We start from the raw sequence: 27,383 nt of genomic DNA on the forward strand, positions 1-27,383 counted from the left end.
TTGCCGTCATAATCAATGAAGCACTTTTCATATAAATTGCATCCTTTTGTTGCATTATCTAATTCACTGTCAGAAATATTGCCATGATTTTTCTGAAGCTCAATTAGCTAATGGACTACATTTATCATCGTTCATTGCACTCGGAGAAATGTCAACAATTGCTAAAAGTTATGTTTTCTGCTGTGATTTTGCTGGATTTTCATCTCATTTCATTTCTTTGCTTTGCAGAAACTTATTATTATTTTTTAAAGTAATTAATTGTAACTGATATTTTTTCTCCTGACTGATTTTCTCCAATGTTTCTTTCCATTCTTTCCAAAACTTCGCGCTGATGAACTATCAAGCACTGATAGATCTGAAAATGAAGTTAATTTTGAGCAGTCACTCATCTGATCATGTGATCAATTTTCAATGGAGAAAAATGAGAATCGCTGAATTGCAGGTCAATAAAGTGCTTTTGTGATACGTCATGATCAATGAGCAATAACGAATATGCTTGCTTGAAGTTGACTTAACAGCGTACCAGTAAGGTACATAGATTTCGGTGCGCCCCCCACCTCACAAGATTTACAAGTGCGCCCTCTCCCTCATAACATTAAAAAAAAAAGTAACAGTGTTTTTTTTTTTTTTCAGAGCGTGCATCCTCATAATCCCTTGCGCTCCCTTCCATACCGTACGGGTTGCAGGGGTGCTATGTACGCCACTGCATTGTACGTAATTATAGTCGGCTTTGCTTAGTTTTGAATATCGTTATTTTTTTGCTTCGCTTGTTCTGCATTGAAAACTTGATAGTCATTAAATAACATTGATAACAACAACTTGGAAAACATTGAGTCTTTTAACATTAATGTAAATTTAAGTTTGTGAGATGAATATCATTTTTCTTGTGCTTTTCATGCGTACAACGTCCATCACGGACAAAAAATTTACCTTTCTTTTCCTTCCAAAAAATGCATCTGTAAAAAATCTTGAAGTTTGAAAAAAAAAAAAAAAAAAAACTGGTTAATGATTTGAATTTAGGAAAGTCATTTAATAAGCTGTAAGTTACTACCCACAAGACGGGGCTGAGGCTGAACTACAAGCATATACCGACAATTCGGTTATTACAGTCAGAGACTGTAGCTTCGTCCCAGCTATTGGCTCATCAGTGTGGAGCAGTTATAAACTTGCTGGAGGCATGAGATTTCTTCTGGGATTACCCTCGTAATGGTAGACTCTGGATCTCGTAACCGGGATGTTAAATACGTATGTGAGCAGTAATTTACATCTACCTGAAGCTTTTGCCGTCATTTTACAAAACGAGCTGGGGATGTCCAGAAAATTTTACAAATTGATGTCCTAAAATAGAAATTTTAGACAATCATTAATGATGAAGAGGGTGCTTTTCTCGGGAAATATAGTGGGAACACTATCCTTGAAGCTTCTTGGAATTGACGTTTCTTAACTATTTAAAGGTAAGATTATTTCGAAAAAAAAAAAAATTATGAGTTTAAAGTTGATTATTTTAAGGATTTTTTTTTTTTTTTTTTGGAGAATATTACAACAATAGAGATGAAGGGAAAAAAGAGCCAATCCATAATGCCCCAGCCCGCCAAAAAAATAAAAAAGAAGTATATATGGTGCATTTCCTGGGTTTCCTCAATACTTCTACACTGTAGGCGTAACTGGGATGATGGGTTAAGCACTGTTTGGCATTTTAATTCTCAAATGGACGAGAATTATTTTGAAACATTATTTAAACAAGATGAAAAATATATATTAAAAACTAAAGGGTAGCTAACTCCTCCCAGAAATATTACAAAAGATCGACTAAACCTGCGTTTCTGAAGCGACAACTCTAAAAGTTTTCCAGGAAACGTCTCTCCTCTATCGCCAAAACTAGTCAAGGTCTCCCCGTCTTAAACTTTCACTTCAATTTCGTAAATATTCCACATGACAGTCCCTGAAAACTCCTCCCTTAATGAAGGTCGGCCAAAATACCATTTTTGGAGCTTCAATCTTGAAATGTTTTCAGAGAGCCTTGAATCTCTCATCCCTCTAACATAATCCGAAATCGTCTAAAACTGCGTTTTTCAAACGATAATTTTGAATAGTACTGGGGGAGAACCAACCGTAGCCTCCTCTCTGAAAAATAGTTAAGGTAATCTACAATTGCGTTTCTAGAAATACAATTGCAAAATTTGCCGAGGAAGGGAACCCGAATCTCTCCTCCCATTATCAAATATTGTCGAAAACTGCGTTTTTAAAACTACAATTTGGAAGATTTTCTAGGGGAGAAATCCTCAGAACCCTTGCTTCTGCAGGAATATTTTACTTACGATTAGGATTTAATGCTTCATAATAAATTCGTAATGCTATTTTTATTAATGCATTTCTATTGAAACAGTATGGGGGGAGGGGGAGGGCACCATCCTTAAAGTTCACCAGTGACGCTGGACCAAATGGTACGCCACTGAGCACCTTAAATTTTCACACGAGACTCTACAGTTTTCTTTCATGAAAAGCATGATATTCCTTGATATGTTTTACTAAATGTTAAAATGTTATGAACTTCATTCATGTAAAAGGGAGTAAAAATCCATTTAAAGGATGCCAAAAAAGAGCTCAAATTCTAATTTTGTACCTGACTTGATTTCGCAAAACGTAAGCTCTTCATTTCTGCAGCATTGTTTCGTGAAAACATTTTTTTTAAAAAACGAATGCAACGTAACTGAAATGCTTAAACTTGAAGAAGAAATGATAAACACTGAGTGTGTGATGTAGAAACTGCTTGGGAGGAGCTTCCTTGCCCAGTCAGCTACAGCTACCTTAGTCTCATTTCAGCAGCATGCTCATTACAGCAAAACATTTTAGTGCTCTGGGCTTTTAATCTCGTTTATTTATTTGTTTATTTTTTTTGAACTAATTGGGGTACCGCGGTACCACTGGTTACCCCCGTGCGCACACCACTGATTATAAGTGTGCAACCATGCGTATGATATATTTTTTAAGAATCATGTGTCTCGCTATCTACCAATCACAAAGTAATAAAACGAGTTTACGCAAGGTGACGCCATAATATAACCAAGAAGTAATCTAAGAAAAAAAAAAAAAAAACTTTCAAGTTGTTAAGTTATTCCGTTCGTTCATTATAGTAGGAGAGTTCAATGAGTTTTTTGGGCTTTACTCAATCGCGTCTGATGAACATAGGGATTCCTTGCATTCTGTCGTGTATCTCCATCAAATGTAAGCCATTTATGTAATATCGTGTGTCTAGGACAGACCATTGGGTTAGTAAGAAGGGAGAAAAAAAAAAACATCAATCGTCAGAGAAACACTTCAGATTCAGGTAAAATGGGCTAATTACTAGTTAAAAAGTGTACAGCTAGAAAATCTGACGAGTTGACAGTAACGTGAAAGTGTGAAATAGATACAAAATTGAAAAAAAAAAAGAAAGTTGACATTCTTGAGCATTTTTTTTCTCATTTTTTGAAGAAAAGAACGCAAGAATCTGGGGGAAAAGAATATGGTCTACCGAGATTTCCAAAAGTCAAAGTATTAAAAATCGTCTATGAAGAGTGGAGCTTGCAGCTGGAGTAAAGAAGCGATTGCAGCTGATCACAAAACAACGCTGTCCTATTTAAGCTTGACCACGGAGGGAGTTTAAATGAACTGGAAGCGGAATGGAATACAGTAGAACTCCAATTATCTGAATCAATTGCAACCGAATGCTATTCAAAAATCGAAAAACTGGATGGTTTGCGGTCAAAATGTCGCGGGACAGAATGTCGCAGACCCATAATGTCGCCGATCCAAAATGTCAGCAGGCCGAAATGTTGCTGCTCCAGAATGTCGCCGGTTCAAAATGTCGCCGGTCCAAAATGTCGCCGGCCCGAAATATTTCCTGTCCAAACTGTTGCCTGCCTAAAATGTCGCCTATCTAGGAGGTCTCCGGTTCAAAATTGGCTCATTCAATTGGTACGAAAAATGTAAATGTACAAAAATGCTATTTATTATCGAAAAATGCTGTGTATTATGAATTGTAACTGCTTTTAATGAATGTCTCCGTTACTGGATTAAATGAGTTTCTTGACGAATTCTAAAAAAATTCTCCCGTTTTTATTCGTAACTGTCGCCTGTTTTTCAGCAAATAAATAGTATAGAAAGAAATTCATGTTTCCTTTTTTACGTTCCCTTATTTCTTGTGACTCGCTATCTACCAGTTGTAAAACCTTCTGACAGCGTTCAGTTTTGACGTGCGCTGAATTCTTTTGAACCTTTCTTGAAGGATAATGTGTGTATGGTGTGTGCTTGACCAATTTTTTGCGACCACTCTACCTTCAATCCTGTTGTAAGAATTTTAACGAAGTTTGGTACCCACAAGTACCCACTTAAGATTTAGTGCTGAGTGGTTTTTTGGGTCAAGTCGTTCAAGACAGAGGAGAAACTGAACGTTTTCATCGGTATGCGTGTTTGACATTTCTCAAGAAATGACGAACGGAATCAAATAAAATGTTTGGAAGCAGTAGGGGGGCAGATGCCGGGGCCAAGAACACCAGGGGGTGGAGCAATCGAATGTTTTTTGTTTTTTATTTCTCTTTCATTATTTGTGATTGTTATGTCTCAAGAAGTAATACAAAGATTCAGACAAAATTTGGTCTACAGGTACATCTTAAAGAGCGAGTTGCTTATTTATTTTTGCCTTTAATCACCCCAAAAGGATGGCGCACAGAATACTTTTTCCCGTTTTATATGAATGCTATGTCTCAAGAAGTAATGCAAGAGTTATACAAAAATTTGGTATACAAATGAAACTAAACGAAAACATCATTCATTATTTCTTGAGATATGGTAGTCACTCATACCAAAAAAATGTTCAACTGTTCCACCCTCTAGCTAGAATTAGCGACGAAAACCAATCAGCCCTAAATTACAGACGGGTTAAGAATTCTGTTCGAATTCATGCGACAGGTTTTGAGGTAGAATAGAAACAAAAAAAAAAAAAAAAAAAAAACGGTCACGTATACACCCACACACACATTTTCCTTGGAAAAAAAAGTCTAAAATTATTCATCGCACGTCAGAAGTATTATTATCTAAATTAAAAAAAAAAAAAAATCACAGCTCCAAAACTAGGGAAAAGGGGGCACATGTAAAAATTTGTTTTTCATTTCTATATTCTTCAAAAAATATTATCAATTTCTCAACAAAAAACATATTTTGAGAGAAGAATTCAATTTGCAAACTTTCTATTTTATATCATAACTTGCTACTGGGACATTTCGAACCGTTTTTTTTTTTTTTTTTTTATGTTTTACTTGAGCAATTTTGAGTTGTCTTTTTGAATTGTTAAAGAACAACATTGGATTTCATTTAAGGTTATTTAATTCTGAAAAAAAAAAAAAAATCGATTTTTGTTCAGAGCCTTTGTTTAACCATTAACAATTTGAGCTATATGAATGCTTTCTGAATTCCGACGAAGGAAATTTAAGATCAAAACTAGTGACACTCAACGCTAATACTCCAGATTTTTTTTTGCACTATCATTTTTTAAACAACAAAAACATTATCTAATACACCTCCGCGCAAAAAAGCGCCACTGCACCCCTTCTTCCCCCTCTTCGATTGCAACCAGTTGCTGCGCGCCGCCTCCACTTTTCGCGGACCGCGCCTCCTGTTCAGCGCGCGCGTATTACGATCTCCCTGACGTCACATTTTCTCGGTCAACGGAAACCTTGCTTCAAGATTCGGGTTCAGTTAGGCGCTCGAGTTGAGACGGTGCGGTGGTGTGCGTTGTTTTCAGTTTTCAAAAACTCAAACGTGAGCGTCTGTTTTTGTTGGCATGTGTCACTAAAATATAAACTCTTGAAAAATATTTGAAAGTGGCAAAATGACTTAAGGCAAATATATAGCTTGCTTTCCTACAGGATCTGTAAACTTTCGAGAATTTGAGAGGTATGTTCTTAATATTTATTTATTTGTTTTTGTTAAATAATAAATTTAGGAGCTTGTTGTGTAGTTAAAATACTTTTTTATTTTCTCATATAAATTGAAGCAGAGCAAACGCGTCAGTCTTAAACTATTTGTACTGCTTGTATTTGAAAAAAAAAAAAAAAGTGAACTCTTAAAAAAATTTAATTGCACATACTGGAACTATAAGTCGATAAACTGAACTTATCGAATCAAAAACTGTTTAAAGACAAAACGTTTCCCTTATCTTGTAGATTTTCTAAGTACTGCTATATGGGTCATTATACAAAAAACGTAGGTTTTTGAAGTTCAAATTCATCTAAAAAAAAACCTTCATTTTTTTTAAATTTAATTTATATTAGTCCTTTTAGGCTCGTTTTTACTCTCACATAGTTAGTCATATTCTTTATTGTTTATTTTTTAACTTTTATTGTAGTTAAACTGTTTGACCTGGAACGGAGGGTACCGGATAGTAAATATTATTTTAAAACTTTTCATTTAAATAAACCTGCATCTTGTATGAGGAACACAATTTGAAGTGATTAAAATTTACATCTTTCTTAAAATGGATTTTTTAAAAAAGTTCTATGCTCCATTTTTCATTGCATATCCTCCATTACGTCTATACTGTAACGGAGGATTCATATACGGAGGATACAAAGTCTTACGTTTTGTTATGCACCATGTGTTGATTTAAGGTTAAAACGCAACATGTTATTTAGAATTTACTAAAAAAGTGATTCAATTTTATCTATAAAAGTTTTTGTTCACAAAGAATTCTTTCCTTTTTAACTCAATAATGGAGGATACACAAAGTTACGGACCTGTTTGACTTCAAAGAGAATAGTGCTGAAACTCTTTCACACTAAGTTGTTTAACTTCACTACAAAGACCCAGAGTTGAAAAGGGCTACTTGTGATTCTAAACCTTTATAATGAGCTGCCAGTACTGCCGTCTATTGGAAATTCTAACACCTTATTAGATCCTGAACGGAGGATACAAGAAAGACTGACAGTGATTCAAAAGATTTTGAATGCTAGATATTTTTTTATTTTATAACGTAATTCTTTTGAACTATTAAAAAAACATCAAGTGATTCAAATTTCACTATTAAATATGTTATATTTTTTTTATCGAGTAAATAAATGAAAAAGTACATGGCAGGGACATGTAACGGAGACATACAAGTATCCCTCCGTTCAGTAGAAAAAACGTTTGAAAAATATATAAATTATGAATTTGTATTGAACATTTTCAAAATTTGTTATAGTTTTCTAAATCTCATAAAAAAGTGTTTAAAAATAAATATTTTTGAAACTAATCACCCTGAACCTAAAAAAGTGCGTTTTTTGTAGAATGACCCATATATATCGTCAAAACTTTTTTCTCTTTTTTTTATATAAAAAGATTTAAATGAATCATGCTTCTTTCACAATTTCTCTTTTTATTCTTTATTTCATGATCATCATTTTGTTATTGAATATCATATCGCTATTTTGTTTTTTTTGAGAGACTTACAACTTTTTTATTCGCAAAAAAGGAAAAAACGGAGTAAAATTTTGTGAAATTCTAAAACCTTAGCTTATGAAAAACGCTCAGAAGATTCAAGGGTTTAAAGATACAGGTAGTTATCAAAATAATGGAAACCCTGAGACAAGTGTGGTGTTGGGAATCGCTACACTGTAAAAAAAATCCGGAAACGTTTCTGAGTATATCGTGCAGCTGTGGTTCATGAAAGTTTCAAAAACGTTTCTGAGTATTTCGGAATCCTCTTTCTGTAATGTCCAGAAACGTGTCTGAGTATTTCGGAATCCTCTTTCTGTAATGTCCAGAAACGTGTCTGAGTATTTCGGAATCCTCTTTCTGTAATTTTCAGAAACGTTTCTGAGTATTTCGGAATCCTCTTTCCGTAATTTCCAGAAATGTTTCTGAGTATTCTGTGCAGCTGTGGTTCATGAAAGTTTCGAAAACGTTTCCGAGTATTTCGGAATTCTCCAAACAATTTTCAAAAACGTTTCCGAGAATTTCGGAATCCTTTTTCCGTGATTTTTTCTAAAACATAATTCTTTATTATAGTATTGCATACCATATCAGTTTCAATTCTTTCATATCTAAGAGCAATAATACAAGCAATTTTAGAATTATTCGTGGATTTTTTTTTTTTTTTTTGGAATTTCTAATGACAAATAGCATGGTTAACAGCATAACATATGCACAGTTATAAATTTTTGAAAAATTATGAAATAATCTAGTAGTTTCATTCCTAATCACAAAATCGTCGGGGAATTGGAGTGGGGGTACCTTCTGAAAAGTGGGGATTGTTTGTTAAACAATCTTAAACTTCAGTTTTTCTCTCAATATTTTCAAGACAAAACTATCAACATATTGTATTTTTAATGCAGAACTTAAAAACATATCTTGTATCAAACTTGATAGCTTTTATCTTCGGATAAAATTTGACAGGACTTACCTACCCTTCGCGTTCCGGAATTCCTTCACCTCAAGTCAATTTCTCTGACGAACAAAGTGTACCGAAAAGTACCAACAGAGAAATTGATGAATTTAAATATGACACCGAGTCCCCCTGCTGGAACCATTCGGGTTGATTCTTCTGTTCTTGCCCTTTTCCAGTTCATCACAAATATAAATACTTATTCAAAATAGGTTACTGATTTTATTTTTACAGTGTGCGCAAAATGCATTATATATTTTATTTATTAAAACATTGAACTCTATTACATGATTATTCCATTTCATATATACGAGAATAACCCCTCCCCCACCATAAAAGTGATGGTGCACCCATAAAATGCTATGAAGCGCCCACCCCCCCTTGAAAAAGCAACATCATATACATTATAAATCAAAGTATCACATACATTATAAATCAAAGTATCATATAAATTATAAGTCAAATACTTTAATATGGTGTAAAAATACAAAATTATTTTATTAAGTCTTTTTTTTTTCTTTTCTTTTTTTTTTTTTTTTTGCTTTTGGTAAAATTGAGGCTCGTAAAACGAAAAAAATGAAGACACTTTTAAATACATATATGTATCTATTTGTTAAATAAATTAATACACATTTAACTAATTTAAAGCGTTTCGCTAATGCAAATATTTAAAGAGTTATCGTCATTTAGATAATACTGAAGCACTATGTTCCTAATTACAAGAGATAGTTTTTTTTTTTTTTACTTCATACAATCTAGCTACACTGTTTACAAGAGAATGAAAACATGCAACCTTAAAGACGAACTATCAAACCTGACAATTTGCATATTATAACATTTAATTCATAATGCTTGATACATAGCCAAATATTAACTGAGATTGACACATAAAAACAAAGTACACAATAACACATATTTAAATTTTTTTATAATCTTCAATTCATAAATTTTACAGAATAAAACTAGACACACTTGCACTTTAAATATGTGTTCTATGTAATGTAAAATATTTTCAAATTGCAATAGTTCACAACGAAAAAATAATACTGAAGAAAATAGTTTTTTTTTAACGAGATTTATATGAACTAAATCTCTTTAAAGTAATAGAGTTGCAAAGCGACTTACTTACCTATTCGTCGGTGGTGGTCTTTTGCAGGCTTTGGTCACCAAAAAGGTGATTTTTATGACAGAATAAAATTCTGCCAACAAAAATTACCCATTTGGTAGAAAGAAGAAAAGTATCCAAGAAAAAAGTAAATTATCTACACAAGTTATGCGACGCAATGAATTTACATGGCGTCCTCTCGGTAGTTATTTGGTTTTCAATTTCAGTTTGTATTCCTTCCGCGAGCATGCGTCGAGAATTTGCACTTCGTACTTAAAAATAAGTGACATAGCTTCAAATTCAATCTTATGACGATATATATGCAAGAAAATATAAGACTTTAGAATTATCTTCAGTGAATTCATGCGAGGAACAAAACTTCTACTAATCCCCTTGATGAGTGTTACTTCGCATACATGAGTCACAGCACTTGTTTTCATTGCGTGCTTTCGAAAGTTTTAGTTTAGATTTGCTGCTGGACTATAAAATTGTGAGCTGCGCATGCGTCGACTCTTACTTTCTTGCTATACGGGAAACGTTTTTGATTATAGAAGAAAACTGCGGAGGGCGTACGAATCTGTGTATTACGGAAAACTTTTTTATATATTCAGAGAGTTTTCCGAGATTTTTTACAGTGTACTCTGCCGTAAATGTTCTGTTAACAAAGGTGCCTTCTGACTGTAATCACTCACACTGGTGAACCCAGATCATTATTGAGTACTGTGGCCACTTTTGCTGCTATTGTTCGTTTTTTAGACATTACAATCCGCTTCAATACCCGTCGGTTTCTTTCCTCGAGTTTCTATTTCTGTCCACTATTTTGCTTTGCCGAGCTTGTCTTACCGCGCTCTGTGTATGCTGTCATGTCTTTAGATACTGTATCTCTAGAAACACCAAAGAAGTTGAGATGTTTCAGTTACACTTGCTTTTCCTGCTAGACATGCTCCAACAATTTGGTCTCTTTTAAAATTTAAGAAGTTCGACATTTCACATGCTCGAAAAAAATTCAAGACTTCCAGAACTTCCATTGAACCACTATATACTACCAGAATATGTACATTGCTACTTATAAAAAAGACCAGACATCTAGTTTTATTCTATATTACTTACGAAGTACAGTCAAAAATGGCACTTTTATTAACAGGTGTTTCCATTATATTGAGAACTACCTGTATATTGCTAATGCATGAGATTCATTACTGCCGTTTGTGAGCAGGTAATGGACAGTATTTGCAGAAATGAGTTTTCAAGCTATTTCAAGAACCGCGTTTTAGATTCTATATTAACAACATGTAAATGTTGGAATTAGACGTTTTTCTCACGCTTTTGTTTTCAGCAGAAGCCAAATAAGCAAACTTGTACAACGCACAATAAACGACAAGAATTAAAACAGAAAAATATGCTGTTACTGCCCTTTACCTGCCGATAGCAGTATAAAACGTAGCTATAAACTTTAAAGTTGGGTATCTCATGTACAACAGCTTTTACAAAAAGTTTTCTACAAAATATGCTTGTACTTACCAAAGCATCTGATATTTATGTGGAAACTACCGAGTCGTTAGTATTGCGCCAATACTTAAACCGTCATTAAATATGCTGTAATACGTTTCGTGTCAATTACTTTATTTTCAATTTGTATTTCATATTTTTGCCACTTTTACAGCGTTACTTCAATTTGCACGATTTAATTTGAGCATTTTTTTGTACTCGCAAGGATTTCAGAATCTTAACAGACAATATTTGCTGTCTAACTAGTTTAAGGACGCTCAAAATTCAGGAGTTAGGTCTTTTTTGACGAAAGTTGAACAAAATTAATAATGACCCTTAAACACATTTAAAAATTAAAAAAAAAAAAACCCTCAAAAGTAAGGGTAAGCAATGCAATTTGTCAAATCGTAGCTTGACATAATGTATACAAAGTACACAATTATATTAAAGCATTACCACGGAGAGATGGGGTATGATTCTGAAGCGGATACATAATTTGTTTCATTGGTAATCGGTAGAATCGGCCAGAAAGCGCCGATTAGTAAGATGAACCAAACAACCTATTACAAATGATTTTTGCGTTTCAAGGTCATCCGCCATCCCTCCGTGGTCAAGCTTTGCAATCAATTCATATAAATAAACGAAGCAAGGCAAGATGTTAACCAGAAGACATAATATGAATGGAATATTTAGGGGTCAGTGAAACGACACCAGTAAACGCATTTCCGAAAATACTGACCAGTCTCTTTGAATTTAGTGTCTTCAGTTTAGACAGCAAAGATTTTCATATGTTTTGCATGTTTGCGGGATTTAGCACTTGACTAGAAGTCATAGCGATTGACGTGCAGTTTAATCGTCGGTGTTATTGTTTTAAAATTATGCTTAATGATTTTGTAAATAAAGAAATTAAGTTACTGAAATTCTTAATAACATATGCAATGTTTTCACGACGCAACATTGATTGAATCACTATTCAAAGGTATAAATAAAGATTTTTGTAATGAAATTTTGAAAACTGAAATTATAACGAAATTAAAAAAAGCTTCGTGATAGATTCAGGGTATGTATGTAAATCTTAGTAATACTTTGCGGTTGTAGAAAAGGAAGAAATGCAAATTACGACCCCAAGATTCCAAAATTTATAGTTCCGTTTTACAGCTGTTGTTAATTCTATCTGAATAAACATGCGTAAAATATTGTTAAATTTTTAAAGAAGCTATGCAAAAACATCACAATGTCGTTTATGCCTTAACCGAATAACAATTTTTATTTGAAGAAGTAAATCCGATTCATATAAATGAGAGCTGATAAAAATATTTATTAGGAAATTCCATATTTCTTTGGAGGAATTTCATAACTAAACGTAAAGCCATAAAGCGCAATAATATTTTTTCCGCAAAGGTCAATTTAGTGTCTACATCTAAAGTATGAAAATGTAATTAGGAAATTCAGATGCTGCTAATATAGTAGTACTGCACTTTAAGTACTGTGTTTGAAACCTTATTATGTTTCAAAAGCTTGAAGTAATATATTTTTTCTTATCGAGAAGCATTACACAAGCAACTAAAAAAAAAAAAAAAACTCGTTTTATTTGACGTAAAGTGAATGATTGATTAATTTGTTCACGTATTCCAGTGTTAAATGAAAGAAATATTGTGAAGTGTCATAACAATGCATTCTTAAGATACAACTGTAGTACTTCATGCTGTTGTCTTTTAAACTGCAGGCATTTTTAAAGGGTAAGACTTGTTTCACTGATGAAATATGAATAAATGTCTGTGCTATTTAACATTTTAACTACCGAGTCTATTATGCTTTTAGAAATAATTTAATGGCTTGAAAAATCGTTGAAACAAGCATTTTTGAAAATTGACATGTTCATAATGAGTTTTTAGTGAGCATGCTTTTTAAAATGTGTTATAGAAATAACAAGGCTTTGAAATCTAGTCCCACACTAGTATAATGTATAGCCACTATGAAACTTTCTTTTATATCTTTCTTATGAATTCTTGGAATTTGCGTATATTCGCTGCAACTAAGTTTCACTATTCGCAAAAACGGAACCAAGAGCAAAAACTGAACATAATTTTGAAAAACCTTGCTTTTACGAGCATTTTGTTTGTTAATAAATACTAGATGGAAACAAATAAAAACTTTGAATCATTGAAATTTCTACATTCATATGATCTGCTAGCAATTAAATCGCGTGTAAGAGGTATTTTCTTTAAAATTTACTGAAAAAGGAGATAACCCGAGTTCTACATAACTCGAACTAGTTTGAAACTTACACCAAACGGCAGGACCTTGAGGGTCACAGTTCTGGATGAAATTCTGGATTTAGGTCAGTTTGCACTGGATATGAACTGCATAGGCCCTAGTTCGGCTGCAACGGAGGTCCAAAGTTGTTATTTGAGTCCAGGAAAAGCAATGGTTTTTCCTTTGAAATTAAATATGTTTTACGTTTTTCTTGCATTTGCATTGTAGCAAGAGCCTATTAAATGCATTTACAACCATAGAATAAATCTCCCCCTCCCCCTTTGTTGTATTGACAAGAGACACCGAATGTATTGAGACGGTTGATATTCTCCCAAAGTTTCAAATTCCAATGAAAACGCCATAGCAATTCAGGAGACCTGCAAAGCAGCGTGGTTCAGACGGCAAAAAATTGCGGGTGGTGAATCTGGATAAACTTCTGTATTTAGGTCAATTCGTACTAGATATGATCCCTGGTAATATAGTTTGAGTGAATAGGCTCTAGTTCGGCTGCAAGGAGGTTTTAAATTCGCTTGTTTTTGGCTACGGAACTGTAATAGCGTTTTCTTTGGAATTCGAAACTTTTGCACAATATTTGCTCCCCTTATATCTGTCGCGTTTCTTGTTAGTAGAACGTAGGGGTGGTGAAATTTGCTCTATACTGTGAATGCATTCAGTTGGGCGATACTGCAATGCAATGTCAAGAAAAATTTAAAAATAAAAGTTAATTTCAAAGGAAAAACCATTGCTTTTCTAAAGCCAAACAAGAAACTTTGAACCCCCATTACGGCCGAACTGGGGCCTATGCAGTCAAACCGCTTTACCTGGGCTTATATCTAGTGGGAATTAATCTAAATCCAAAATTTCGTCCAGATCCAGGACCCTCGAGATCGTGCCCTTTGATAGTTAGTTCCAAACTAATTTCGTCATACGCAAAGAAAATAATTATTCTGATTGGCACTAATATTTTAAATGTTTGAGTTTGTTTCTACCACCAAAATTCCAAAATAGTTCTTATTCGATTTCTCATTAATGTATCTGGTAATTTAAGTCCTAAAAAGTTCAATCCGGTCTTGACAGAATCTTTGGCAGTTACGGATTTTTCGATATTTTGTCCGATCCTCAAATTTTAATCGTTTTTGGGGCGATCGCAAGTTAAACATTTCAATGCAAGTTATCTTTAATTTTGTTCATCTAATTAAGCTGATTATAACTCTAGCAAATGATGATAAAAGCATTGAAGCAATTGGTGCCAAAATTGAATCAGCGCCAGTTTCTGTGTGGGTTCATTTTTATTGCAAATTTCATCTAAATCATAGCATTACTTCCTGAGATACAGCAGTCGCTGTGAACAAGAAAGAACGTTCGATCGCATCCATTCCTTTGAACTGTAGGCGCCAAAATCGAATTAGCTCCTAGTACCTTCTAAGTTAGGGGGTCATGGCACACTAACGAGGTACGGGGAGATATACCGTATCTCACGGTGAGCAAGACCCACACATTAAGGGGTAAACTCCCAGCTGGGCTGACGCCCAGCACGGGGACCTTCCCCGGCGCAATAAGTACCAAGCGCGTCCGTAGCATGATACGACTATCGACCACCGCACTCAGCCGTGCGGGGGGCCCGCTACGCGGACCCCCCGGGCGGTGGAACCTGAGGCCTACGGCTAAGAGGTGGGGTGCGTGCGAAGAAAAGTACCTTCTAAGTTCTACCTATAGACCAATTGTTGCCTGAATCCTTGCTTTACTTCTTGAGAAGTTTCAGTCACAAGTAATGAGAAAAAACTTTCTATTGCTTTACTCTCCTTTAAGATATTGGTACCAAAATCCAATCGGTAGGGTAAGAGCTCCGGTAATCGGCCGTTCAAGGGAGCGATTGCTGCTTTTTTTGTTAACCTATGAATTTCAGCAATCAACACTGCAACAAAAACATAGTAAGACTTTAGGCTAGACCTTTCTGATAATGATTCACTAAATTGTTTCAGAAATAAAAACATTTTTATGCAAAAAACTAACCTATTGTTAATGCGAGAAAAAGCTCCAGCAGTCGGCCATAGAAATCCAGTGCTCGGCCATGCATGAGCCCAGTAGGCGGCCGCTTCATTTTCATTACTCTTATGGGGTATGGGTGAATACATTTAAACAAAATGTAATGCGAAACTTAGAGCACAGCATTGTACTTACGAAAACAGTTATTCCAATAATTACGAAAGACTTGTGCATTCTTTATGTCTTCGTAATATTTATGCTTATGTTATTTTTCAATTTGCAACCAGTTTGGATATGCTTCACATGCAATAAATTTTTTATTATTTGTCTTCTACATCACTTACTAAAGTAGTATCATATACTGCAAAAATAGAAATTAAAGAATGGAAACGACCACGGTTTTTTGGGAAAGGAATTTTGAAAACATGAGAACGTGTATTCTCCCACATCCTGGAGCAAAAAGTTTCTGTATTAACTGTGTATGCTAAGATAAGGACTGAATAAAAGAGTTGGTAGACAAGAGTGAATTGATGATCGATATGATTGACACTTGACTGGTGCATGTTCATTAGAACGAAGCTTCGACATATGGAACATAAAATTAAAATTGCACTTTTGGAAACAATTTCCCCTCAAAACAAATCCGATCGAAAAGCACTTAAAAGATCGGCAATCGTTGACACAGCTAAAACAAAATTTATCATAAAAAAGGTACTCTTTGTTGTGAACGAACTGCAGTTGTTTAGGTCCGTATTTTTAAAGTTTTACTGCGTGGTGGAAGGGGGAGGGGGCAAAGGGTATAAATTCAAAGCATTTTACAGGGAATTAGAACCAAAATACAAGCAAAAATGCATACTAATGCATACTTAAGTTATGTTTCGAAAATACAGAGGGTCAATTGCCTTCCCTCCCCCTGATTGCTCAAATGACGGTCCTGTATCTGAGAAAATTGAAATTGAGAAATGGAGAATGTCGTGAACATAATCTTACAACTTTAAGCAAGAACACTGGTAAACAATGAATAAACTAAAATGGAATGGGTAACAACGTAATGCAACTTTTAAACCGTGTTATTTTAAAACAAATTCAGCAACATTTTAAACAAGAAGTAAATTTTGATTTCCTTGTGAAGAAAACCCAATGAATTAAATATTTGATTAGAAGCAGTATCAAAAAGTAGTAACAACATTAGGAATAATTAGTCCAAATAGAATACAGGTTTCTTGAACCCCTTTAGTAAAACAAATAGTTTAGCAAACTGAGCAATAGAAGGTTTAACGCTCATTGAAATAATTTAGTTCAATGTAACTATAGAAGTATTACATCTTAATTCCTTACAACGGGAATGTTTATTTACTGTGGATTAAATGCTAATTGCAATCAGATCATTTGCTTCATCAATTTCATCAACGTATCATTATTTGATTAAAAAATGCGATAAATTACCATTTGGTAATGGAAAGTTAAGTATTAGGACTTGTATTTCAAACGCAACGACGGACTGAATTTACAACCTGTTTTCAACCTTGTTTTTGAGAATTCTAAACTAAAATCAACATTAGAAGCAGTAAAATGATGAAACGACTCTTTTTGGCAAAAAAAGTTAAGGCACAAAATTGAAATTTTCTTTTGAAGAAATAACGTTAGAAATGGAATTTTTACCCAAAACAGCTAAATTTGCGCTGTGCCAATACTTTATTTTAATTGCTTTTTGACGAACATTAGAAAATCCATATTAAGTACGTAGTCGACTTTTGGGTAGAACGACCAAACAGTATAGAACCAGTGGTCGATCTGCCATGGCCGACTATTGGAATTGAATAAGAATTCAGCACCCAGGGTCGGCCACCCCTATAAAAATAATTATCTAAGAAGGAGTTTATTTTTTATTGAAACGTTATGTTATACAATCCATTAAAACAAAAATATAAGCAAATTTGCAGTAGAACGAAAAAAAGAAGGGTACTTAAAATTTAAAGATGACATGTCTTCTTAACAAAATAAATAAATAAATAAAATAAAAAAATAAGCAGAATCGCAAACTAGGATGACGGGCACATCATTTAAAGTAAAGGGACTCATTACTACTTAATTAAAAGTGCTTACAACTTTATTGTTATTGGATGATAATTGGGGATGGGTAAAGGAATGTGGGAATTTATCATATCCAATTTTGAGCTCTACATATTCTATTTATAAGCAGTTTTATGTTCTCGTGGCCTACTACTAGAGACTGGTAGACTACTGGAGCACTTACCCTATCTATATATTCTTCGAGATAAACATATTGACTGATAATTAATTGATTGCGTTCGTTATTTTCTGCGATAATTCACATATGCCGAAGAAAACATTCGATTGCCCCCCCCCCCCCCCACGTCCTCCGCGGAGGGTTATTGGAGCCAAAAAACTAGTAGACCCTAAATGTCATGGGGATACAAATGTGCATTAAACTTCGTACGATTACACGCAGTTGCGCTAGAGCGGCCATAAAAACTATTGTCGGGCATTTTGAAAAATTTCTAAAAATGGTCAAAATGCATTCAACACATTTCAAAACGTAAATCTTTCGAAATTCAAATTTTTTTATGAATCCAACACTTTTTTTAAAATGTAAATTAGAAAAAAATGGAGTAAAAAAGATTTTAAGAAGCCACGGTTTTACTTTTGTAATTTTTAATTTCTTGAAGATATATTTTAGATGAGTTTAAAATTAGATAGTATATATACCTCTTTGGTCTTTTGTTTTATAAATCACCTAAGGTTTTATATAAAATATATTTTGCATCATGTTTTATATATGCTATGAGCCTTCTTTTCTATTAAATGTGGTTTTCGGGTAAAAACGAATATCGTGAAAAATACTCAGAATTGTGAATGAACTCGACAAGTGGCGAGTAAGCTTTCAATTCTTCATCTCTTAGATCTAAAGTGAAATTTTAAGAACAAGAATAAATAAAATAGTAATATTAATAAATAATAAATGCAAAGAAAGACGGAAAACAACAGAATCAAAAACTTAAGGCGAAAAATATTTAAGCCTTCCGATCAAAAATCTGAGAGCAAAAAATAAAAATTAAGTTGAGAATTAAAGCTAACTCAATGGTCAGAAGAAAACAAAGCGGAAAGTGATGAAGCCTGTGAAGAAAAGTTTCTTTAAATATAACTCGTACTCCAAGTCAAAATCATTTGAAAGTTGGACACAAACTCTCAGCTTTAAGGAATGGGTACATGAAAACTGTAGCAATGAAGATGAGCATGAGTTACAGGTTTAGTTTTGATTTCTCTTCTTAACACTTAAATAAAGTGCAGCTAATTTTTGAGATTAAGAAATTAAAGCGTAGTGTATTTGAAACTTAATTTCACGATATTGTAAATGCTATGTGCACTTCAGTGAAGAAAGATCATTGGTATAATTGAATGTAAAACAAAACTGTGGTATGAAATAAGTTTACTATTATGAAATAAGTTTAATGAATATGAAATAAGTTTAATACGACCTTTTCGTAAAAAATCGGGAACATTACAAACGAGCCACACATTTCCTCTCGCAAGTGCGGTTCTTCTGCATTAAAACTTTTATCAACTATAAAGACAAACGTATCATCTAAATTGAATTGAAAAATATTTCACCCACTTGACTTTTTAACGAAATTGGACATAATTTTGGTCAAACTTTCCCTTAACGATTTTCTTTCCAAAAGACTTGAAGCAAGTATGACCTAGCGTCATGCACGATTGCTACACATATACATATCTCGGTCGCGCGACCCTGAACTTATGGCGTGCGGATTATTAGTTCCCCACTTTTGGTAGTTATTCGAAATCCATTCTCGCACGAATGTGCACTGCTTAGAGAAAGTTACAAGCACAGAATGCGGTCTATTGCAGAAACCACATAGTTGATAATCCGCAGATCACTGGACTTGGTAAACGCGAAAAAGTATTTCTATTCGTATGAGACATGCAACCAGCGTGACGTACGTAAGTACCGCGTACTAACATTGCGCTCGCTAATACGCTGCACACCATTCGCTTTCAACTAGGATGAATTCAGATTCCGTTTTTTTTAGGGGGGGGGGGACTATTAGTGAAATATGAGCTCAAAATCGGAAAGGGGGGAGATCATAAGTGTAATTAATATACGAAGACAAATAGGTGACTTGGGATTTTCTGCTGTTGATTTCTGGAAATTGAAATCTGCGAAACGCACTTTTAGGCTATCTTTGGTAGCATTCATGACCTACTCCATGGTACCGCCTTGTGGTTCTTGCTCTCCTTTCTTACATCTCTACATGCAATTTAAGTAAAACATTTTTACTTCCTTTTACAAAGAAGGAAGTATTGTATTCGCGAAAAACATTTCACTCAAAAATTGACCTTAATTTCTAATTTGCTCACCCCCGAATGAATATTGAGTTTTTTTTTTTTTTTTCGACTCGACCACACATGGATAAGTGCCTAAGAACGTATAGACACGCGAAATATCCATTTTGACGATTCTGGAGTTAGTTACAACGAGTTTTCTCGTGACGTCTGTATGTAGGTATGTATGTGCGGATGTGCGTATATATGTCGCATAACTCAAGAACGGTATATCCTAGAAAGTTGAAATTTGGTAAGTAGACTCCTAGTGGAGTCTAGTTGTGCACCTCCTCTTTTGGTCGCATTGTGGTGTTTCTAAAGGGGGTCTTTTGCCCCTTTTCGGGGGGAAATCATTGTTAATTTCGATGTAAACTCAAGTGTGTTACAATTTGGCGGACACTTGGCGATATATCGCCAGTTTTTTGTCGCCAAGTTGGTGACAAATTTGGCGATTTTTTTAAAAATCTGGTTTTAATTTGACCACTGTTGGTGATATTTAAAAAATAAATTATTGAATCACATTAAAATTGCCAATACTGGTAAAATGACATTAAATTGGAATAAAAGAAAGTCATGTGAGGCACACATCAGCTCGTTTTAAAAAGAGTTGAAGGAACAATTATTGTTGAAAAGTTCGAGCATCTTAGGCGCTTTTTTCAGAAAACTTTCGGATGCACCTATGCTTTTCGCTGTTTCGAATATACATCCATCTCATCGGTGATCCACAGCCCACCGGCTGGCTGCTATAGGAACAGCGTTTTTGCCGTTTGTGCTGGGAAATTACATTTAACCTTTTGGCTACTAATAACTGTAGCCAGGAAACCGTACAATAAAAAATTTAAATAAGTAGCAGTCAAAAGAGCTAACCGTAATATATAAAAATCTTCTGTGCGGACGTTTGTCACCATAAGGCTTTTAAACTGCTGGACCGATTTTGATCAAATTTTTTTGTGTGTAATTAAGTTGTGGCAAGCATGGTTTTGAAGCGCGATGGATCGAATTGGAAACTTTTTCTTAATTAAATAATTAATTTAAACATTGTATGGTTATATCTCCCAAATGATAAAATTTTCTTTTAACCTATTGTTAAGCGAGAACTGAAATAAATATTTAACCCGTTGCCAAAGGACAACAAGAAAGCCAGCTCTGCTTTTTGTAATGAAATTTCCTACTGTGATATGTCAATTGAGAACAGATAAACGTGGAGAGAGAGAGTGAAGCCTTCATTTCTTGAAGGCAACGGTTTTAAATCCCGTGATGTATTTTAAAGTAAAGTACTGGCAGGTTCACGCAAAACGTGTGTTCTGTCATCGTAGTTGAACCATGTGACCGGATCGGTGCTTTAGGTTTTCCTAACCAAATGACCAGAAAGTACCGTACCTAGCAACATTTGTTTCTCGGCTGAAATCCAACTGAGTTTGGGCACCTAGTCGAGAATACTTTAAGGATTATCTAACTAATCAGTACATTATTAAAGGAAAAGATGACGGAATTTAAAGACGAAACAAATTTTATTTTCGTCCAGATACATTACAACAGGATAGTTCTGTACACAAAAGATCAGTGCAGTGGAAGATCTTTATCTTTGGTGGAAAGAACAAACTAGGCAATATATGAAGTTTAAAAAGCTTTCGTTCAAAAGATCGGACCGCTAATCGGTCGGAGTTGACTTCGCTCACTGATCGGCTGAATTACAGTAACGTGGTGGCTTGGCGACTTTGACTATAAACAATAGAGTTGCGTGATCATTTGTTTACATTTAAAAGCTACTGTTTATGTAATTTATTGTATTTTGTTTATTTGGCGAAATATTTCAAATTGCAAATATTTGTTTTTCGTTTTTAAAGCGTTTTTAGTCATTTTAGTTGAAGAATGTTTATTTCACATCCTGAGCGAGGGAGGGATGAGTGATTTTTGCTTATTCAGAGAACTATTCTGCTTTTACCTTTATCATTTTTCTAAAAGATATCCTTTCGGTTGTTTTATTCTTTTTCATATGGGGGATGTTGCAGCTGGATTTCCCGTTTTTTTAGTTGGGTAGTTAGATTTTTACACTTCTGAGGACACTTTTTATCCTTTGAGTATGACTGAAGGAGCAAACCATTAAGTACGGGAGAAAAAATAGTTTATAAAACAACTGCTTAGTGGGCATTAGATAAATCAAGTTGTAATAAATATACGCATTCTGACACCATAGCAGCTTAAAACATTTTTTTTTACTTATTTTTTTCAACAGAACGATTCAAACACTTCATATTTCATTGACATTTTTTAACTTTTCAATTTACAAAGTTTGAAGAGAACAACGTCAGTCGGGTCCTCTAGTAACAGTGTAATAATAAAAATGAATTAAAGCAGGTAACAATCGAAAGGGCTTGTTGAGACATTTTTAATTGCATAAATTATTGCCTTCGTGTCCCCATTTTCGAAATATGAAGTCTTAAAATCTGTTGAAATTTTTAGAAATACCGCAAAAGTTAGCGAGTTTTAGTGAGTAATGGAACACATATTTCACACGCTTTGCAGATTGATTTCCTGCTACATAGTGTCAGTAAAATCGGCGGTGAGAAATTGGTACCTTCGATTTCTCACCAAGCCTTTATGTTGGGTGCTTTTCTTCTGGGCACTTTTGGTTCTTTTCTTTCTTTTCACTCCCCCCCAAGCGCAAGGGCGCACCCCCTAAATGTCGATAAGCCCACCTCCAAAAGTAAAAAACACATTTCAAAACAGCCCATGACCACCCCCCTCCTAGGTGGGCACTCCAGTTTTCTTAAAATTTCGGCAGGTTTTAAGGATTCAAACAATGAATTCAAACGCACAGGAGGTAATACCAAAGAATATATCTTTAGTAATACCTCCTGCACGTTTGGTGCAATTTTGAATCCATTGGGCGACTTGGAATCCTATTTTTTTTTTCAAATACAAAACTTTAAATGGCCACTACTGGTGTGTTTACCTTATATTGTTTATTCACCATATCACTTATTCACCATTAGTAATGTGTTAAAACAACATAATTTGAGTTATTATGTATGTATTTAGATCTTGAAAATTGAACAAATAACAAATGCATCGACATATTCTCCTGTAGCGCTCAAAAGTTTAATGGCAAAATGTCTCGTGGATTGCGCTTAAAAAGAAATTGTTGTCTCAAACATTCTGCATAAATCATTGATTATTGCAAAAATATTTAACTCTCATAAAATGTTTATTTACTAAGAAGACTATTAATTGTTGACAACGCTATGACATTATATACAATGGATACATCCACGCCATTTTGCATGATTACCCATAGAAATTTATATTGGCATAGCACCCGGGCTGTGGAGTCGAAGTCGGACTGATTTTGGGCAAAGGAGTCGAATGCGGAGTCACTAGGAAACAGGCCGACTCCCACTTCGGGCTTCTTTTTTTTTATTTGCATTAACTCTCCTTGCATTAAAAAAAAATGACAACCAATTGGTACAATTACATGTGTATAAAGGTCTACTAATCAGAAAATTTCTGTCATTTACAATCAGCTGGCTTGAATGTTTATCGAACTTTCTGTAATAGCTACCTACGCCGTCCCCTTGTTATACCCACCAGATGGGTGTCACCCGGGGCGGATCGCCCTCCTTTCAAGAAAACTTTTTGACTAAACAAAACAAGCTTCTGTTCTCTCAAGATACAGCTTTCAAAAATTGAAAGCACACGATTTGATCAACACCTATTTGTTAACCATTAAAGGAGAGGAAATTAACCCTTTTTAAAATTACAAGAAAAAAAAAAGATTTTTGAGAAATCTCACTTTTGAAATCGCAACTATTGGAAAGTTTGATTTTCAAATTGAATTTCTAACATTGCATGCATCTTAGGTTCACAATAAAATACAACGCGAAAATTTTATAAAAAATGAATTAATATTTAATATCTGTTTAGAGGTTTCCTCCCATCCCTTACGGTGGGAAAATTGAAAAAAAAAAAAAAAAAAAAAAAAAACTAAATAAATAGAAAATAAATAAGCCGAAGTTGGAGTCGGACGTTTCCAAAATCTCGGAGTCGGTCATTTTCCTTCTGATTCCGCAGCCCCGCATAGCATTTCTTTAAACCTTTTCTCCTACCGTCGTATTAGCGATGAAATCAGCATAACACTTTTCTAATCGGTTTAAACTATAGATTATATGATGATTTGTGTTAGCATACTTGTATTCCATCCTCTTCTCCTCACGTTTGCATAGTTTTAAGTACAAGCCCCCTGTGAGTGTATATGAAAAATTATCATATCAGTTCTCTCGCAACTTTTGGTTGTGTTGGTGAGCTTTCTGCACTGATGAAGAGGCTCCATCGTAGCCCTGAAATAGCTATATGCTCTATCTTCTCCTATATTTGTGCTTTATTTACGTTGTTTTTCACTTTAATCACCCCTGTGAGTGTGCCTTAACATTTTATTCACTGTCTCTGGAAATATTGAACTTTCAAATACTATCCTCTATCGAAATCTATTGCATATAATTTTCTTCAATAAGTAATTTTTTCAAGCAAAACATGCAATTCAGTCAGAAGAAAATGTAATGTGTATATACTCTTCTCGAGAATAAATTGTGTTAGGGACGGAAACTCGGATCGAAGCATATATGCATTTGAAGCGTGAAGAAAATCCTTCTGAAGTGCAGACATGAAAGTGTAAACAATGCCAGCGGCTTATAATAGTTTTGTGATCATCACTCTTGAATTTTTTCTTGCACTACATAATCAGTATTTCCGTGGTGCAAGCAGACATTTCTTTTTTCTGAGCGTGGATGAAGGGTGGGGGGGTAACGGGGGGGGGGAGGTTGTTGGTTCACAACAGTCCTTTCATATCTAAATATTAACATACAAGGCTTTTACAGTATAGCTTAAAACCAATGGTTCTAGAAACTGTTCAACCCGTTATTACCCTTGTAGCACCCCAGTAATATTTGTAGCTTAAGATAAATTTATGATTTGAAATTCAGACTTTCTTTTGTCCTTCAAGATTATACATTTCAAGATTATACTTTAAGTTCCTTTTGAGTTTCACAATCTATTTTCGAATTTCATCTGTATCTCGAGATTATCCACGGGATTTTTCTTTCTTTTATGAGTTGAATCTCTGTGGCTTTCTCACATACTTCAGCACCATTTTCCGAATTTCTTTCGTTGTTTAGATGGTTTCATTTTCTTTGCTTTCTCTCTTTTCTTTTGTATTTTAGATTTAATGGATCGGATTTTAGTGAATTCCACTAGAACATCTTGATTTCACGTATCGTGAGTACCCGTTTTCCTTCTAAACACACTTCATTAACATTTGTTAGTTTTTGTTCCACCACATTAACGCTCTTTGCCTCTTCCTTCCCTCCCTTCCGCATTTCTCTTTCTTTTATTTTGTGAAAACATTTAAGTAGATTTTAAAACTTGAAATGATCTCAGTTTTTTTAATTATTGAGGTCGACTTATGATTTAGGCTTCTTATGCATTCGAGATTACTCTTTAGCTTTTTTCCGATTCAAAACCCAAGTTTTTATTCGTGAATATATTTGTCCATGTTTGAGAATTATATTTTTGGAAATAAAAATTTTACAATTTGTTGTTATTGCAATTTACAAATTCCACGCTACTCCTGCGTAATATGCATTTGAATACCAAAAATTGCCTCATTATTCATTTATATTCCTTTTTTTCTTTTTTGTTTTTAATCCGATACTTATTTACAAAAAAACCTTCAACTAGGAATGATATAGGAAACCATGAGGGAAATACATAAGCATACAGTATCTATGCTTAGACTAGTATAAAAATATATATAATACGCACGTACGCGCTTTCATTCTTTTCTGTGCAAGAAATTTGCAAAATATTTTAGAAGGGGTATTCAAATGATTAGAAATTAGAGCTCATGTAGTAATATAACAAAATCAAGCATGTTCTTTCGCATTCAATCATATGTATTAAACATAGCTGACAGATGTAGCTATGGTTGTCTGGAGAACTCAGTTTACGCGTTACTGACCCCGATCGCTGCGCCGACTCGAATTTCACTGCGACTTTGCTGAGAAACTTCTGGTCTGAAATATATGTGGGGTGAATGCCACAAGCAGGTAACTTCATACTACTGCAAGGAAAACTTAACAATTAATGTTTTCCACTCTTTTTGTGAATGTGAAGATTTAATGTGGATGTTAATAAATTACCATTTATAAATTGTACTTAATTAGCTGACGTTGTCTTCTTTCAAACAGAACTTTGCAACAAAAGTAAAACATTCTATTTTTAATTTTGTTTTTCAAATTTGTAGTTGCGTAGTTATATATTACTCAGCCGACGATTTGTGACCACCAAAGTATAGAACTTTCACATTCTATTGAATCCCGGATTTCATACATTATCGGTAGCATGCAATCGGTAATGTGCGTGGTCGGAGATATAAAGCGGAACACAGGGTGTTCCGCTTTAACCTGCAACTCCTCTATTTTCGCAATCGTTAGTTATAGATGCATACTTCCAATTGCAAAAATGTTCAAAATCACATGCAAAGTATAGGTATTGAATGTATGAAGCAAAAATAAAAATTAGTCAAAAAAATAAAAAAAAAATACTTTTTATACGGGCCCTAGGTCCCATAATTTATGTTCAGGGAATAATCACAATTAAAAAGAAATCCAGCACAAAAACCAATATTCACCGAGGTATGAAACGCAGCGTTTTGTGACTGACACCACTTTATACTCGCCGTCAATAACACCTTTTTGGGAAAATATAGCAGTTAATAAGGGTTTAAAATTATATGTGTGCATAGAGTGTGGTTTTTCAAATTGATGAAGGTTTTGTAGTGCGTTTGTGCGTATCATGGCTAGAAATTTGCATTTATTTTTGAATAGCAATGAAAAATATAAATATTTTGCTTTTTTACTTCGACAACTTTTTTCGTTATTCTTCTGAAAGAGCGATAAGATCCAATCTCATCTTCTATATGGTCCCTTAAATTTTTAAACTGTAATATCTCATTGAGGTTTGGACGCACAAATGTTAATTTTTTTGACTTAGTAATAGTTTTCAATGAAAATTATTTCCCTAAATATAAGTTAGTGGACCTAGCGCAAGTATAAAAATTTAAATTTTGTATTTTTTAACTCATTTTTATTTTTGTTTCAAACTATCAATACCTTAACTCTGCATCTAGTTTTGAACACTTTTGCAATTACAAGAATGCATCTAGGACTAAGGATTGCGAAAGTAGGGGGTCTTGCAGGTTTAAACGGAACACCCTGTATAGAAGCTCATGGGAGCTTGTATTGTTTCTATTTCAGCGGCCTTTTATAGATTAAATAAAATTTCTCTGTGAATCATGAAAAGAATTTATGTGAAAAATGACAAGAAATAAGGTCCCGACAAAATATTACGAAATTTGTCAATTTCCTTCCGTTTAGTTCAAAACAAAAATCGTATAACACAAGAAAAGTTTATTTCTTAGACGAAAAAAATCTATAAGTTTTCAGCAGTTGCGGCACCTGGTTTATTTTTTGACTTATATTTTTCGTCCAACCAAAAACAAAATAAGCATTGCGTTGCTTAAATGTTAAACTACGCTATCCATAAAAATAATGGTTTTTGGATATCCTGTTCATAGCACTTGAAATATTTTGAGGCATTATTTTTCTTTTTAAAAGATAAACGAATAAATAAAAGATGGTATACGTTACTGTCTTATTTTTTTTTTTTCAAGAATTTTATTGTCCCTTAAAAAAACTTAACACATAAAAAGAAGACAGTATATATTTT

General features: G+C 34.1%; 1 long non-coding RNA gene across 1 annotated transcript in view; it reads left to right on the top strand.

The window, feature by feature from the left end:
* Positions 1–5,763: 5,763 nt before the first annotated feature.
* The window catches only part of LOC129232563 (uncharacterized), a 255,555-nt gene continuing 233,935 nt past the window's right edge, over positions 5,764–27,383 (top strand). Inside the window, exon 1 of the long non-coding RNA XR_008581365.1 lies at positions 5,764–5,934. This is a non-coding gene — a long non-coding RNA (uncharacterized LOC129232563). The remainder of the gene's footprint in view (positions 5,935–27,383) is intronic.

The sequence above is a fragment of the Uloborus diversus genome, chromosome 1 (assembly GCF_026930045.1).
Source record: "Uloborus diversus isolate 005 chromosome 1, Udiv.v.3.1, whole genome shotgun sequence".
Classification (NCBI taxonomy): Eukaryota; Metazoa; Arthropoda; class Arachnida; order Araneae; family Uloboridae; genus Uloborus; species Uloborus diversus.